This window comes from Bidens hawaiensis, unplaced genomic scaffold (assembly GCF_021521415.1).
Source record: "Bidens hawaiensis isolate Kalapana, Puna unplaced genomic scaffold, B.hawaiensis_p1.1 tig00419403_1, whole genome shotgun sequence".
In the NCBI taxonomy this organism is placed as follows: Eukaryota; Viridiplantae; Streptophyta; class Magnoliopsida; order Asterales; family Asteraceae; genus Bidens; species Bidens hawaiensis.
Window position 1 is genome coordinate 873,448 of NW_027504850.1, and position 18,997 is coordinate 892,444.

Sequence of the window (18,997 nt, forward strand, 5' to 3'; positions counted from 1 at the left end):
TAATCTGGTTCAGTTCGTTTCTCGTTTAAACTCGTAATTCGGCTTAAAACGAGCATAAAATGGTTGTTTTTCGGGTGAAAATAAAATTTACATAAAACCGACTTAAAAACTTTAAAAACTTAAACCATGACATTAAAACATCATATTATTAATAATTACGCATCTTTTTCGGCTTGATTGATCATCTCTTGCTTGGTTTGATGTTAAAGGTTTCGTTTATCGTACCGACGTACCAATAAATCGAAATCCTTTTTTCTGTGCTATAATTCACCTATCCCGAAGCATTAATACTTCGTATATATCACTAAACATTATATACGTCGTCTATAATGTAATTCCCGATCCGTTCGGGTTTCAATAACCGATCATTGATTAATTATAATTCCAATACTATTCACTATATAATTGAGTATGATTCATACTGTGTACCATATATATTCGTGTCAATGTGCTATAACTCATATAATCAATATTAAATAACACGTAAATAGTATATTCCGGCTAGGGTATACCTGGAGTTGCCGGAATCGTTACAGCTCCTTTCTCCCGATTGTTTTTTTTTTTCTTTTTTTTAACTAGTGACTCTATTAAGGTCAGATCGTCAAGACCAGTTTTGTCAAGGATGTGGATCAGTTCTTCCTCAATCCTGCTCTGAACATAACTCCCAACTTTAATGGATTGTTCGGCTTTGAGCCTAATAGCCCCCACCCTCATTAGTTCGGTGTATTCATGTGACACTGAGTTTGACTTTTTCTACGTCTTCCTTCGTGGGATCAGTTTCCGTATCCTAAGCATTGTTCATATATTTTTTCTCTTCTTTTCATTGCGCTTTTGGAAACTCCACAAAATGGTGCCTTTTGTTCGTCTTGGCGCCACTTTTTCTTCACCTCATTGCTATAGAGAAAGATTATTTCCCTAACTTCTGGAGGTAACCTAGGTTTTTGCGAAATGTAAGCAACAAAGGAAATTGAAATCGAAAGAATGCATTTCCAGTTCTTTAGGGTCTGCCGGTAAAAGACCAATGTCGTATTTTACCGGTGAGAGGAATAAAGTGGTATGGTAAGGTTTTGTAAGATTTTTGGTTTTGTGATTTGAAGAATGGTTTGATGGGATTGTGGCAATATTACCTTTTTCCTTATAAAACGCTTCGTACGGTCTTGAAATGAATAATTGCGATAAGTTCTAAATCACACGAAACATGTGACTCACTCAAAGCTTCCGAAAAAATATTTATATGGCATGAGGTTTATCTCACAGTAACGGAGGAATTGGGTATAAACGCCATATTTTGCATAAATTTCTTCTCAGTATTACAAAACTTCTTTTTACTTTTTTCACTTTTAGTTTATAGTAGAATTTTTTAGTTGGTTATTTGCAAAAAATTTTCTTGGATATGCTTTTGGTTTTGTTATATTTAAATAGTCTTTGTTTGCTACAAAAAATTTTGTTTATTAGAGAATCTTATAATTAGTTGAACAAGCAATTGGTCAAGTGCACCTATCGTATATGTAGAATACGATAGGTGAAAAGATTCATAATAAGATTCATATGAAATATGGTGGGTAAAATGGAAAGGAACTTCCCTACGGGCTAACGAAATTACGACAGAGCGTCCCCTGTTTTTCGTCCGTTTTCCTGTAGTGTACCTAAATAATAAAACTTCAAACAACCAACAAACATTCAAAGCATAATAATACTGAAAATTATTATTATTATTATTATTTATTTTTATTTTTATTTCTATTTACAATGCCAGGTTTAATCAGGGTCTTGGCCAGACCCTACTTCGAATATGTTCATCGGTTTTGGTGGAGGATTAGTACCTCCGAGACGGTCTCGAATGGTACATCGATGTATGGTTTTAATCGATGTCCATTAACTTTGAACTTGTGGCCGTCATAATTTGAAATCTCAATTGCCCCATAGTCAAAAACTGATTCAACTATGTGTGGACCTGTCCAACGAGATTTCAATTTTCCTGGGAAAAGACGTAAACGTGTGTTATATAACAGTACACGATCGCCAACTTGAAATTCTTGTTTCCTTTTAAATAGGCATCGTGTAGACGTTTAGTCTTTTCTTTGTAAGACCAGGAATTTTCATATGCCAGTGCTCTTAGTTCTTCGAGCTCGTGAATTTGATCTTCTCGGTTTTTACCGGCGGACATTAGATCAAAATTCACTACTCTCAGAGCCCAATACACTTTGTGTTTTAATTCTACGGGTAGATGACATGCCTTCCCATAAACAAGTTTGAATGGTGTTGTTCCTATGGGGGTTTTGTACGCCGTCCTGAGGGCCCACAAAGCGTCATCTAACTTTTCTGCCCAATTTTTGCGATTCATTCCTATAGTTCTTTCTAAAATCCTTTTAATTCCTCGATTCGAGACCTCTACCTTCCCACTAGTCTGAGGGTGATATGGTGTTGCCAGTCGGTGGTGAACCCCATATCGTGCTAAGACTTTGTCCATCAGAGCGTTACAGAAGTGGGTACCTCTGTTGCTGATTAGGGCTTTTGGAGTACCGAATCGTGAAAATAACCTTTTCAGAAATCGTACAACTACTCGAGCATCGTTAGTGGGAAGAGCTTGTGCTTCTACCCATTTAGACACGTAGTCGACTGCTACAAGGATGTACTTATTTCCGAATGAGTTAGGAAATGGGCCCATGAAATCTATTCCCCATACATCAAAGACCTCACAAAATTGAATGCCTTTTTGAGCCATCTCATTTTTGGCTGAGATGTTTCCTGCCCTTTGACAAGCATCGCATGCTTGGATCGGCATGTGTGTCTTTATATATGGTGAGCCAGAAAAATCCTGCATCAAACACTTTTCTGACCATAGTGGCGGTACCGTGGTGCCCACCAGTAGGTCCTTCATGACAGTGTTTGAGAATATCTAAGGCCTCCTTTCCCGCTACACACCTACGAACAACCTGATCGGCCCCTATCTTAAACAAGTATGGATCTTCCCAGAAGTAGAACTTAAGGTCGGAGAAGAATTTCTTCCGCTGTTGATGAGTGAGCCCTTTCCTTAAGATTCTACATGCTAAATAGTTCGCGAAATCGTCAAACCAAGGACTTTCATCTTCCTCCTGCATGACTGCTTGGATATGCATGAGAAGATCATGTGGAAAATTATCATTGATAATTTCCTCGTGGTGTCCTTTTGAAACTAGGCATTCTAAGCGCGAAAGATGGTCTGCGGCTACATTTCTGCTCCTTTTTTGTCCTTAACTTCAATGTGGAATTCTTGGAGTAGTAGAATCCATCGGATGAGTCTGGGTTTTGCATCTTGTTTGTTGAAGAGGTATCTTATGGAGGCATGGTCGGTGTATACTATGGTTTTGGAAAGAACTAGGTAGGATCTAAATTTTTCAAAAGAAAAGACTACTGCTAGTAACTCTTTTTCCGTTGTGGTGTAATTTTCTTGTGCATCGTTAAGAGTTTTACTGGCATAGTAAATTGGGTGAAATTGTTTTTCTTTGCTTTGTCCGAGTACGGCTCCAACTGAAAAGTCACTTGCATCGCACATGATCTCGAATGGTAGGGTCCAATCGGGTGTAGTCATGATTGGTGCATTGACAAGTTTGTCTTTTAATATGTTGAATGATTCAACACATTCTTCAGAGAAGACGAATGGTGCAACTTTCTCTAGAAGTTTGGTCATAAGTCTAGCAATTTTGGAGAAGTCTTTTATGAAGCGGCGGTAGAAGCCTGCGTGACCTAGAAAACTTCTAATGGCTCTGACTGAAGTTGGTGGTGAAAGTTTGGATATGGTTTCTATTTTGGCCCTATCAACTTCTAGTCCTGCTTGGGAGATCTTGTGACCTAAAACGATACCTTCTTTGACCATAAAATGGCATTTTTCCCAGTTAAGTACTAAGTTACTTCTTCACACCTAGCCAACATTTTGTCTAGGTTTTTCACACAGTGATCGAAGGAGTCTCCAAAGACTGAGAAGTCGTCCATGAAAACTTCCATAGAGTGTTCGATCATTTCATGAAAGATGGCCACCATGCAACGTTGGAAGGTGGCTGGAGCATTACATAATCCAAATGGCATTCTTCGGTAGGCGAAGGTTCTGTATGGACATGTAAAAGTGGTTTTCTCCTGATCCTCAAGAGCAATGTGAATTTGGAAATATCCGGAGAATCCTTTAAGAAAACAGTAGAACATTTTTCCAGATAATCGCTCAAGCATTTGATCGATGAAGGGAAGTGGAAAATGATCTTTTCTTGTGGCGTCATTAAGTTTCCGGCAGTCGATGCAAACTCGCCAGCCTGTGATGGTTCTCATTGGTATTAGCTCGTCCTTCTTGTTCATTACGGCCGTCATTCATCCCTTCTTGGGTACTACTTGAACAAGACTTACCCAAGGTGAATCCGAGATCCGGTAGATTAATCCGGCATCAAGCAGTTTGATTACTTCCTTCTTTACCTCATCTTGCATGTTGGGATTGAGACGTCTTTGACGTTGGACCACGGGTTTGTATTCTTCCTCCATGAGAATTCTGTGAGTACAAAAGGAGAGACTGATGCCCTTGATATCCATGATCTTCCATGCGATGGCCTTCTTATGGTTTTTGAGAACCTTAAGAAGTTCGTCTTTCTCTTCTTTAGAAAGGTGAGATGAGATAATTACTGGAAGTTGAGAATCTTTTTCCAAAAAGGCGTATTCGATATGTTTTGGTAGTTCTTTTAATTCTAAGGTTGGTGGTTCTTTAATTGAAGATTTTGATTTTTCATTACATTTAGTGATCTCATATACTACTTCTGACGCATCCTGATAGTTATTGACAGTATTGAGATTATCGTTTTCTAAATTGAGTTTGGTAATAGTGTCAGTTAAGATTTGCGTTTCTAATGAGGTATTAATGGAAGATTTCCGCACATAGCAACTCACGATAGAATCGATGATGTTGACACAGTATAATGTGTCATCGTGATGTTGCGGAATTGCATGGATTTTCCTATGTCAAAAGTGACTGCCTCGTCATTGACCCTAAGAGTGAGTTTGCCGGTGCAAACATCAATAATAGCCTTTGCGGTGGCTAAAAAGGGTCTTCCTAAAATCAGAGGTACACTTTTGTCTTCCTCCATGTCTAGAATTACAAAATCTACTGGGAAAACAAACTTGTCAATTTTGACAAGCATGTTTTCAACAATGCCCCGAGGATATTTAACGGATCGGTCAGCTAACTGAATGCTCATGCGGGTGGGTTTTGGTTCTCCTATCCCTAGTTTTGCAAAAACCGCATAAGGCATTAAATTAATACTAGCTCCTAGGTCAGCCAGGGTATTGCTAACAGACAAATTTACTCTGAGACAAGGGATAGTAAAACTCCCTGGATCGATCATTTTCGGTGGCAGCTTACTTTGGAGGACAGCTGACCATTCTTTACTCAAGGTAACGTGTGAGAGTTCCTCTAGCTTCCTCTTGTTTGTCAGCACTTCTTTGAGAAACTTGGCATAGTTTGGCATTTGAGCTATGGCTTCGATGAAAGGGATGTTGATGTGGAGTTGTTTGAAGAGTTCTAAAAACTTCCCGTACTGAGCTTCCAATCGTTCTTGCTTCAGCCCTCCAGGGTATGGAATAGGTGGAATATAAGTTCAGACTGTCTCCTTGGGTTGTACGGTGCCCGTTGGAATCAGTGTTTCTTGTGGCTTGTTAGCGGCTTCCTTTTCCGTAACTGGTTCTGAAGTTGGTGAGGCAACAGTCGTACCGCTTCTGAGTGTAACAGCGTTAGCTTCTGCATTCGGGTTAGTGTTTGTGTTGCTTGGAAGAGCGTCGGGTGACCTTTCTGACAATTGTCGGGCAATTTGTCTGATCTGAGTTTCTAGATACCGCAATGATGTTTGTTGACCTTGTAGGTCAGCCTCATGTTTTAATAATACTCCGTTAATATCAACAGCTCTTGAGTCGGCCTTCTTCTCTGCTTCATATGTTTTGGTCATGAGTTGAATTAACATTTCTTCGATCTTTGAGTAGCTCGGTTTTGATGGCTACTGGAAATTTGATCTTTAGGCTGGAAGAGTTGATTTATCGCTCTTTTCTTTCGAATCCGGGTAAGGGTTGAGTGTTACATCCGTCTTTCCAACTGAAATTCGGGTGGTTTCTCCATTCTGGATTGAAGTTGTTGTTGAATGCGTTGTTATGTCGAGCGATGAAATCGACTTCTTCCGTGCCCATAATGACTTGTTTACAGTCACTCGTCTTATGATTTCCTCCACAAGTGTCACAGGCGAGTCTGGTTTTTGATAGCTCGGCTTGAAGTTGTTAGAATTTTTTAGAAAGGGCTTCAAGCTGTGCTGTGACAAGAGTGTTGGAATCGACGTGGTGTATTCCTTTATGGGTAGGTGTAGATCTTGGTGGGTTGTAAGCGAAACTCTTCTTTGCGGCCTTCTCCAGGACTTCAAATGCTTCGCTAGGTGATTTGGATCCCAGGTCTCCACCAGCGATCTGGTTGATGGCCTGTTTGTTTTGACTATATTGTGCGTCAAAGAAAGTTTGAACTTGTAGCCATACGCTCAGTCCATGATGTGGGCATCTTCTTAGAAGACTTTTGTATCTTTCCCACGCTGCGTGTAACGATTCGTCATCATCGGTCCGGAATCCGGTAATGCTGGCTCGGTATTTGGCAGTTTTATCGGGCGGAAAATATTTGAGGAGAAACTGTTCAACCATCTGGTCCCAAGTGGTGATGGAACCAGAAGAAAGAGATTCTATCCATTCTAGGGCTTGGCCCCTGAGAGAGAAAGGAAAGAGTTTGAGTTTGATTTAATCTTCTGAACAGTTTTGGATTTTAAAGGTTCCGCGGATTCGTAAGAATCAAGATATGTGAGAAAGAGGGTCTTCGTCGAGGAGACCATGTATTGAGCTGAATTTTCCACCATATGAATGGTGCTTGATTTGATTTCGAAGTTTTCGGTGATTTCGGGGGAAGCCACTCCATTGTCGTAGCCTTCGAGAGTAGGCCTGGCATATTGGCTCACGTTCAGCTCACTATTCTGGGCCGCCATCATTTCTTTAGTTTGATTTTCACCTGATGTGGTGGCGTCTACCGATTCGTCTTTGATTGCTTCGGCGGTTTCTGTAGTACGTTTACGAGTTCGTCGACGGAAGAGTTGTTTCGGTTCAGAAATTGGAGAAACAAGCTCAGGCTCAAAAGTAGAGGACATACATGGGACTAAATGAAAATAAAATACTAAAGTAAAAGTTAGCTAAAATTAGTCTAAATTAAACTATAAGTTAGGTTAAACTATTTTAAACTAAACTAAGGCCTAAATTAATTAAGCTAAAGTAAGGTAAGGTAAATAAAGGTAAAAAGTAGGCTAGCCGTAAGATTATATATTTTAATATTTAAAAAAAATAATTAAAGATGAAATAAAATAGAAGTTAAAAATTTGTACAATTATAAACAATGATTAAATTAAAACTTGGATCATTCTTAGAAACGTACCGTGTCCCCGGCAACGGCGCCAAAAACTTGATGCGTGCGTGCGGCTTGTATAAAATATGATAGATAGGATATTTAGCTTTTGCACAAGATCGTGTTTTAAATTTATAAAAGTGATTTCTACAAAGACTAAACACACACAAAATAGGCAAGTGTACCTATCGTATATGTAGAATAGTATTGGTAAGAAACAAGTATCGATCCGTGGAAACAAAGGTTTCTAATAATAAATCGTTGTTTTACTTTAATTGGAGGTTTTAATCATTTTGGGGTTAATTTTTGACTTTTTATAAAATGTAAATACTTATATAATATATAGGTGACCAAGATAAGAAATTCTAAACGAGTTATTCAATTATGCTAAGGTTACCATCTAAAATCAAGAATCCACTCCATTTTAGCATTAATAATTGATATATAAACATGTGGTAGACTTGCCGTAATAATATATGATAGATAGTTTCTTAAGCCTTAAGTGAGCATCTTTGGCATGAACGAGGTAGCATGCGCATTTTAAAGTCCATCCTTTCTTAATGTCATGCCACCTCAATAATGTCAATTTAAGTTGGCAAGTAGTTTCGTAAAGTAGAAAGATTAGGATTGACTTCGATTTCTCAAATACCAATTCTAATAACTTCGGGTGGTTGTAGTTAACTCACACAACCTCCCCTTGGTTGATTTATGTAGGTTATAATTACACATTCCATTAACATATGACTTCTTTAACTAATTTGATATCCTAAGCAAAGCCATTTTCGGATTACCAAGGTTTAGAGAAATACATCATAACTTATATCTCATCATTTCTAAGTACAATATAAGGATCCATGTTTCGATAATGTATCAAAGTATTTCTATTTTTCAAGAACATGAATCGATCATGAATGATTGCCAATGGGATTGACAACCACCAACTTTGAATTAGTGATTTAAGATTATGAAACATTTCTCATCAAAAGATAATTGTAATATAACCATGTACTTTACTAGACTAACCCACATGTTTTATATAATCATCAAGTAAAACGAAGCTTCTTCATAGATTTTAGATGGTAAAAGGAGTTTAGCTCATAATGAGCATGATGATAAACATTAAGATGAATGATGATAACAAATACATGATTAAACTTGGAACAATCTAACCAAATGTAGATGAATCTTCCTTCTTAATGATGGTAATGATGGTTGCTGATGATGGTTGATGGTGATGACCTCCAAGCCTTCATACTCTTCACTAAATCTTCTATGTGAGTGTTAGTGTGTGTTTTTATAAGAGAAAACCGGATAGAATTCTTTTCAAGGCATACCAAATGAGTGCAACATGAGCCACTATTTATAGGCATTCTGGAGTGTGAGGCACGGCCCCGTGCTTGATGGGCACGCCCCCGTGCATTTTTATGACATGTGCCAGATTCTTTTTTGTCGTTTCTGGAAGGTAAGCACGGCCCCGTGCTTACGTAGGCACGTCCCCGTGCTTTTTAGTGACATGTGCTAATTCTTTTTGTCGTTTCTGGAAGGTAGGCACGGCCCCGTGCTTCCTGAGGCACGCCCCTGTGCTTTTTAGTGACATGTGCGAATTCTTTTTGTCGTTTCTGAGAGGTAAGCACGGCCCCATGCTTCCTAAAGCACGGCCCCGTGTCCAGCTGTTCACTATTTTGTCTTTTCTTGTAGATTATTTTGTCTTTTCTGAAAAGTGACGAGAAGCACGGCCCCGTGCTTCCAAAAGCACAGCCCCGTGTTTCCCAAAAGCACAGCCCCATATTTCCTGAAAGCACAGCCCTATGTTTCCTGAAAGCACAGACCCATGTTTCCTGAAGCACAACCCCATGTTTCCAGAAGCACAGCCCCATGTTTTGCTGTTTTCTTTGGTTTTTCTTTGTTTTTTCATTCGTTTCTTCGTTTGAGGCTTGGATTCACCTAAAAATACATTTTAACATGATAAGTAGTTATTTTAACTATATTATACGATAGAAGTTGATGTTTTAGAGATTATTTGATGCTAAAAGGATGTATATTTTTATATACATCACAAGGCGATAGCTCATGATCAACCTCCTCAACCTCCCAAACATTGTGTGAGGCACGGTTCTGGTGTGGAAATTGGCAACAAGTACCTAGGTTGATTACTCCACAAAGGTCAGCGGTGCCGCTTACTACTAGCACCCCGACACTTACATTGATGACGACCATCACTTCAGATCCAAGGCTTGGAAAAATTCCTCATTCTGTACTATCTCCGATGCCAAAGCCTTCTACTATTTGACGGTGGTTTCTCCGACACCGACCATGATGCTGACACAACCTATGGACATCTCATTTATGACAATCAGCCGTCCACAGGGCCTGGTGCATCCTGTTCCTGCATCGTTTCATGCTTTTCCCTCAACCCGTTAGATCGATATGCTCTTGAGCTTGATTCACTTATACGAGAATCAAAAGGCGGCTGATCGTCAAGTTCAGAAGCATATGATGACAAACCACCGTCGTGTGATGGGGTACGTCTCGTATTGTCAAAAAGAGACTAAAGAGCTGTGTGAGATTGTATCGGCTCAGGGGGTGAAGATAAAAAAAGGAGCAGGAAGATCTCATTCTTTAGTTAACATGTAAGGATGATGCTTTAAAGAAGCTGCAAAATGATGATGATGACAAGGATCCGAGTGCTGGTGGAAGTGAGCCGAAACAAGCTCACGGATGATCTTCTGGTGCCGGTACAAGTGGTGGTAGTGTTGAAGGCAATAATAAACAGTTAGTTGTTTATCAAGACTCGACAAATGTTCAACCTATCGAGTCAATCAAAGCCAACACCATATTATTTATGGATGAAAAGGGGGTGGTGATGAGCACTGCCAACGCAGATGAGATTGAGGTGGGTGAGTTTGTTGATCATACCCTGACTCGCGATCAGATTTCATTATTATTAGGGCTGAATGATGAAGAGTTAGACGTTGAAGGCTGAGGAGGACGCGGAAGTTATTAATGATGTTGAACTATTATTTGATACGAGTATTCCACATGGGAATACGTCGTTTATCTATGAACGAGGAGATTGAGATGAAAAATGTCACAGCAGAGGTATACCCCGATCTGTATCATCTCTCAAACGTCGATCAGAGTGTTCCCACATTTACTAAAGATTATGTCAAAGTTGCTGAAGATCATCTGGAAAAGACTAAAAAGAAGAAAGAAAAGATGCCTGAAAGGGAGTCTGATCCTTCTGTGATTGACATTGTGAATTGGTTCAAGGCTCGAACAACAAAGAGTATTGCAGCCTATCGGTATGTCGATCAAGAACAACAAATGGATGCTGCTACACGAGCTAAAGCTAATCAGAAAACAATTTTCAAGCCCGTGCAAACAGTTAAAGGTGATATTGTTTCTTGGTTATACGAGTCTGAATTGAAGGTGTGTATAATTAAGTGGGAGAACGGTGTTCAATAATTTCAATACATCACTGTCATTCTCTCACTACCGAGGTGGGATGTACGAACACTCGCTAATCGGCCATTTATTAACCGTGGTGAAGATCGACTAGCAGAATAGTTTCACTAACATTTGCTTTTCTAGGTCAACCATGGATTTAAATTCTTTAAGCCACAGGTCCCAACCCGTAAGTATTTTGATGAAATTGATCCTCGTACATGTTGGAGAAAACTTGTCCTTAAAGTTAAACCGCCTAAAACCATGAAACGTGTACCGGTGAAGACTTTTCCGCAGAGTCTTCACCTATCGTTCAATCGATGGTACTACGATAATCGGATGTGCGAGGCTGCCATTGAACTGGGAAATGGCTTGAAGACCAACTTCATACGAGTTATCGGTCTAATGTGGCTCGTTAAGTTATTAGAGACCGACAATGAAGTATTATTTGAGAACAAGATTTTGATTGAACATCGAGAAGACTATGATCGAGCTATGCAAATCCAACGCGTTGTGCATGTGTGCCATGCGTTCGGGATTCATAGCTGTCGAGACTGGAAGACGAAGTGGTTCAAGTAATTTAAAGACAAAGAGCTCAAGACGAGGGGCTGTTTGTTAGTGCACGGTTTGTCGTCTCGAGTCTTTGTAATTATCATGTGTAATTTATTCTTATTTTAATGTTAAAGGGAAATTATGTAATGATGTCCCGTTCGCTATGTATGGCTCATTCGTTAAGGATGTTTAACGAATGAGCCCATTCGTTATTAATTATGGTTCATTCGTTAAGGATGTTTAATGAATGAACCTTAATCGTTATATGTAATTGTCCATTCGTTAAGGATGTTTAACAAATGGACCTCAGTCGTTATGTATTAGATCCATTCATCATGGAATGTTAACAAATGGGGTATAGTCAATGAGTCACTCGCTATACCATAAGTTAACGTATGTAAAGGTAGACGAACGGAGGCCATTTGTTACGGGATATGTAACGAATGGCATCTCATCGTCTATATAAGGTTGTTCATGCCTTTATTAATTTAAGTGCTGATTAACCGTATATCATTACTCTGCCCAATTACTCTCTCAATACTTCTATTAATATTATCGATCCTCATCTAACACATAACGTATATCACATAACTAGATCCCAGATCTAATCAATATGTTATGAATTAGTATTGATTGAATCATATACTTCTGGTGTTCAACAAAACTAAGGACAAATGTCACAAAACTTGAAAATGGGATTGTTAGAGCATAATGTCTAATGCTAGGGTTTTCTATAATGTTATACATGTAAGGAACGTATAAGTGCATATCTGGCGGATAAGTACATATACGGCGTATATGTTGTACGTGGTATATAATACTTATGCAGCGTATATGTGTCACTATATAAAGTGACTTATGCGGTTCATTTTGGGTGGTTGATTCCGAAGTACTAGAGTTGTATTATGTTATATCAATTGTACTTATAATATGTTTGATGATTTATAAAGTTTAAGCATTAAAGTAATCTTGTGATATCTCATGCACATTATGTTATAGAGTATATAGAATTTCAAGTCGTATCGATCCTATACGTCTAGGTCTTTCATGTGGTATCAGAGTTAAGGCTCATATCAACTTAGAGATCACAAAATATCATTAATTTCATTGTTTCATATTAAACACACAATTTTTGATGATTTCACCATCAAATTCTGCTCAAATCTTCATATTGGAACATGCCGGGGTGCAACGGATTGCCCAAATACACAAGACACTATTTAAAGTGACAATATTTAATAACTCATTTAATTTCCCAAAATCATAGCGTCACATATCAATATTCGTAAAATAATCATAACAAAATATTGCAAATAATATATTGTTCATTTTTGCTAATATCCTAACGGTCTTTGATAGTATTTTCTCCAAGTCTCAAGTCAACCAACAGTCAAACCTGTAACATTGCATAAAATAAAGTTTATCAACACTAAGGTTGGTGAGCAATTCATAGCTTTGAACAATTATGTATATAATAGGAAATTCCACAACTTCTATACGAAACAATAAATAGTAGCAATAATTTGGATAATGAAACCGTTAATAAGAATACATTAACGACACTTTGCTATAAAGGAATGCAAAATAGACTAGGATTTATATGATACCGTTAATAAGAATACATTAACAACACCTTTCTATAAGGGGATGTCAAATATACTCGGATTTATGAATCAACCAACCAAAAGCGGTAAACACATTAGCAATTAAGCATGTAAGCATATAATACCAAATCGAGCATTTATTTAATTAAAGTATACAATAAAGTTTGTGATTTAAGACTCAAGTATAAAACATTTAGTTTGAATAAGTATGTAATATCACCCCCAAAACGAAATATGGAAAACGGGGTATGAAAGTACTCACGTTCAAGTAATAAACTTGAAAGATTGGTGATTTGAAGATTAACCAGAACGACGAGGTTTAACGCGCGAAGTCTAAATAAAAGAAAGTCTTGAATTAGGAAGGTTGTCTTGGAAGTCCTTAAATGAAAATAAATGCTGAGAAATGTAAACAATTAAAGTTTAAGGTTTAAAATGTAAATATTTAAGAAAATGTAATACTATTCTTTTAAAAATATAAGTTTGCTCGAAACCGGGTTAAAGTATCTAACCTTAATATTTAATCAACCTATGCTAAGTAATAAGGTAGGTAAAAATGCAAGAATGCAAGTCCCTTTATAATATAGATACTAAAACGGGTTTTAACGAGTGTTCGGGTTGTTGGTTTTAGTCTTGATAATTGGTCAAACCCAAAGTCAACTTTCCAAATAATAAATGTTATGAGATAACTCAATCAAATTTAATGAGACTTAACCAAGTATGTAGTTCTATTGTTTTAGAAGTAGCAGCGTCCGTTAAGCGAGTGTTCGGTTTTGTCGGTCCAAACTTTGTCATGAGATCAAGTTGGATCCAAAATTTCCATGTACTTAAGAAATAAATTAAAAACAATTTATAAAGTATTTTTAAAGAAATATACAAGTCTTGATAGCTAAAAACACACTTGTGTGTCTTAAGCGAGTAAAATCGGTTTAGTTTGGTTTCCATCTCGCAATAAGTTCATGGATGGTTTCCATATTCCCAAATATCAAAGAACTTGTATAATAATTTATAAATGAAGATATTTAAGTTTTACAACTAAAAAGTTAACAATAAAGTCTTTAAACGAAAGTTCGGTTTTCGGTTCGGATCTAGTTTAGGGTTAAAACCGAGGTAAGATTCTACAAATCCATAACCATAGAACTTATAAAAATGATTTTAGAAACTTAAATCAAACATAAAGCATGTTTAAACAATTAATTAACAAAACTAGTAAACAAGATCGATTTACGGTTTTAGAGCTATTTACGGCTAAACCGAGGCTAGTCTCTAGAAACTCATAACCATATAACTTCATAAATATGATGTACAAACTAAAATGAGCAGAAGTTAAGCATGATTGATATGTATGAACAAGTTACATAAGTATATATATATATCAAGGACTAAGAAAGTCCTCCATGTAGCCTTGCCTTACGAGGCCTGACACTCAACCGACCGAGGCCGGGAAAGTGACCACCAAAGGTAGAAAGGGGTGTATGTTATATATATGTTGTGCCATATGCTTCAAGTATTAATTAGGACTAAGTAAACTAAATAAAAATGCAAGACTTGATCAGTTTGACTTTGAAAGTCAGACTTATTAAAAACAAAGAAAAACAACCTTGGAATCACTTGAATTTGAGTGAGGAAATGGTTTATGAGCAGGGATTAATGTGGGAGAGGGCTATATATTTATAGGATAAGCTTAAGTGAGTTAAACAAGAGGTTTAATGGTTAAAAACCGGATTTTGGTTAAAATAACAAACAAGAAAACAACATGCAGGTATGCTGGTCTGCTGCTCCCGTCACGCCATGCGACCACATGAAGATTCCCCCGTTGCGTAGTGCGATGGGGTGGGGGCTGGAAAAATACAAAGTTTCAAAAATGACAAAATGGCCCCTGAAGTTCGTTTTACGCGTTTTTAAGGTGTTTAAGGATCGAAAAGGATGTTTTCTAGACCCAACAAGTGTAAAACAATAATGTAACATAAAATACATCATTTTTATTATATCATAAGTTTCGGTTTACAAAACGGGTCGGTTTACATGATTAACGGTTACAAAACAAATACAAATCGTACCCGAAATTGACGAATGTTGGAGTATATATCCCCTACTTTAGGAAATTTCGTCCCAAAGTTAAGACGAAGATGATGATGCAATAAGTGTGGATACTTCTCTTTCATTATGTATTCTCGTTCCCAAGTGAATTCCGCGCCACACCGTGATTCCCATCGAACTTTGACTAACCGAATACGACTACGCTTGGTTTTCTTCTCGTTGTGATCCATGATCTCAACGGGTCGTTCAACCAAGATCATTGACTCATCGACATGCACTTCATCGAGGGGTATATGGAGATTGCCCTCGGCTAAGCACTTTTTTAAGATTTGAAACATGAAAAGTCGGATGAACACCGGCAAGTTATTCCGGTAGTTCGAGTCGATAAGCTACCTTCCCAACACGTTCAAAAATTTTGAAAGGACCAACGAAACGAGGAGCTAGCTTACCCTTCTTTCCGAAATGGACTACCCCCTTCCAAAGAGATACTTTTAGAAGGACAAGATCATCAACATTAAATTCGATCGGTTTTGGCCGTTTGTCAGTGTAACTCTTTTGACGACTTCTAGTGGCTAGGAGGTTCTTACGGATTTGATCAATAACGTCTATGGCTTCTTGGACCATTTCAGGTCCAGTGATTTGAGCTTCACCAATTTCGTTCCAACTAATCGGAGAATGACATTTATGACCGTAAAGAGCTTCGAAAGGAGCCATCTCGATGCTAGAATGATAACTGTTATTATACGAGAACTCAATGAAAGGAATGTGAGAATCCCAATTCCCACCAAAATGAAGAACACACGCTCGTAGCATATCCTCGAGTGTTTAAATGGTACGTTCAGATTGACCGTCCGTTGGAGGATGATAAGCGGTGCTAAGATCGAGACGTGTTCCCAAGGTTTCTTGAAGAGATCGCCAAAAATGAGAAGTGAAACGGGTATCGTGATCGGAGATGAAAGACAATGGTAAACCGTGTCGGCACACAATTTCCCGCACATAGATTTGAGCAAGCTGCTCGACATAATACTTTTCGCGGATCGGAATGAAATGAGCAGACTTGGTTAAACGATCGATGATCACCCAAATACTATAGTTTCTTTTTTGAGTGTTGTGTAGTTTAGTGATAAAGTCCATAGCAACGTCTTCCCATTTCCAAGCGGGAATCGGTGGATGCTCGAGTAGACCAAAAGGTCTTTGATGTTAAGCTTTGACTTTTGAGCAAGTAAGACATTTAGATACCGTAACGATTCCGGCAAATTCAGGTATACCCTAGCCGGAATATACCATTTATGTGTTATTTAATACTGAATATATAAATTATAATGTGTTTATACGAGTATATAAGATTCACAAGTATGAATTATACTCGAATGTACAGCTAGTCGTATTGGAATTACGATTAACCGATGAACGATTATTGAAACCCGATCGAATCGGGGATTACATTATAGACGAAATATATGATGTTTAGTAAGGTTTACGAAGTATTAAGGCTACGGGATAAGTGAATTATAGCACAGAAAAAGGATTTCGATTTATTGGTACGTCGGTACGATAAACGAAACATTTAACATCAAACCAAGCAAGAGAAGATCGATCAAGCCGAAAAAGATGCACAATGACCGACAATATGATGTGTTGAGTCAATAAATGTCATGGTTTAAGTTTTTAAAGTTTTTAAATCGGTTTTATATAAATTTTATTTTTAAGCTGAAAAACGACCGTTTTAGCCTCGTTTTAAGCCGAATTAAGTGTTTAACCGAAAAAATGAACTGAACCAGATTATCCACAACATTATCCGGATTACACAATCCGAATGTGTGGCCAAGGTTTGAGATGTGGGCCCCACCCCACACCATACATGGACCGATCGGTCCATTTGGTGCACAAACACATATCATTTTCTTTTTTTTAACACTCCAACTCCACATTTCTCTCAACACTCTTCAACATTCATCCAAAAACCCAAGTTTTTAAGAAAGAATCATAAGGTATAAACATATTATTATGGTTTAATCTTGGTTTTTAATTCCAAAATCTTGAGAAAATGAGGTTTCAAGTGAAAAATGGGTGAAAACCCGAGATGAAACCGATTCTTGCATGATCAAGTGATGTATACAAGTTATACAAGGGATCTTGGTCCAAGAAAGGAGTTAAAAGAGTCAAAAACGAATTTTTACGGTTAAAATCTTTGTTTTGATGTCTTAACCGAAACCATGAAAGGAATGGCTTGATTGTGGGTATAACTTGCTTGGTGTGGTGTTATTGTGCTTGTAGGTGTTATATCTAGTTGCTAGCAAAGGCTAGAAAGCAAGATCTTTGCGATCTAAAGCTAGAAACACAAGGTAGTTCGGTTTTTCGTATGATTTGTGTGATTTGGACAGATTGTGGTAGAATTAGAGTTGGGTCATGAAATTTCACAGAGATGATCTACACATGAAAATATGAGATCTGTGAAAATTTGGTAATTTTTGGATAAAGGATGAATATTTGGTGAATTTAATGCTCGGTTTTGGCTAAAAATGGTAAAAAATAGCTAAACATCATGAAAAATTCTGGAAAATTCAGATAAGCTTTTTATAACATATAAAAGTCACACACAAAATTTCAGGTCCATTGGAGAAGTCTAAGTAGGCTTTTTGGTAAAGCGAGTTCTAGGGTTTTCTAGCTCGGTTTTGGTGAAAATGATATGAAAAATGAGTTTTTGGTTCTGGAAAAATTACTGGGAACTATGAGGATGGCAGGGGTCATCCCAGAAAAATTTGGGATTTTTCTAAGGTCGTTTGGTATTTTCGACATATTTGTTGTTTAAATGACGTTTAAAAATAGATAAATAAATGTTAAATATAAAAATTAATTCTGGAAATATTTTTATAAAATTCCTTACTGTCAAAAACTGATTTGTGCAAAATTTCAAGATCCGAGACTAAACGGATAATTATTTGTGCAAAACAGAACATAAAAACAAACTTTTAAAGCTTAAAACGTGTAAACCGGCAAAGTTCGCCTAAGCGAGCTGACTGATGTATAAAAACTCTAAAAATGGACTATTTTCATGAAACTAAGTTAATCAAGTAAAAATAAATCATCCGAAAGTAATACGGATGATTTGGGTAATTTTACCCGATTTAGCAGTTTCCGGTATATTAAAGACGGAAACGGGCCCCGCGGCCAAACGGGGTGTCTAAACCGAGCTCTAATTTCACCACTTTAATTAAAATATCAGTAACAACTATTTTCGGGTCGTATGTGACCAAACTCATTTTTGAAAACATAAAGACGGATAACCGTGCTAGGCACGCAAAACGAGAAAACAAACTAATGGTAGTTTTGACTAAAGAACTCTAAGTGATATCACAATCTAAGTCCTGAGAAGTGTTTCGGGGTTAACATTGTCCCCGGATCGTGTACGGTACTGGGTTAACAGTGTCCCCAGACGTACCGGTTAACACGACTTTAAGTTATATTAATAGAAATTGTGTAGTAACGACTTAGGGATCGTATTACAGATCCGGACCGGTAGCCGCGCACAGTATTACATCCTTACTCACGAAAAGGTGAGTTTCACGAGCCCTTTTTATTGAACTGTTTTAAATATTTTCCCGGGGCGGAAAGCATGTTTTTATCAAAGTGTTTAAGTACATGCCGATCGCATGGAAATGAATGTATTTATATAATGTTTATTGTACGGGAATCGTACGGTAATGTATTAAGATGGTAATTGTCTGAGTTGCTAATATTGTAAGACCCGAAACAGTGTTCTGGGTTAACAGTGTCCCCAGAGGTTATTAAATGTATTTCTGGGTTAACAGTGTCCCCAGAGGTTATTAAATGTGTTTCTGGGTTAACAGTGTCCCCAGAGGTTATTAAAAGTATTTCTGGGTTAACAGTGTCCCCAGGGGTTATTAAATGTATTCCTGGGTTAACA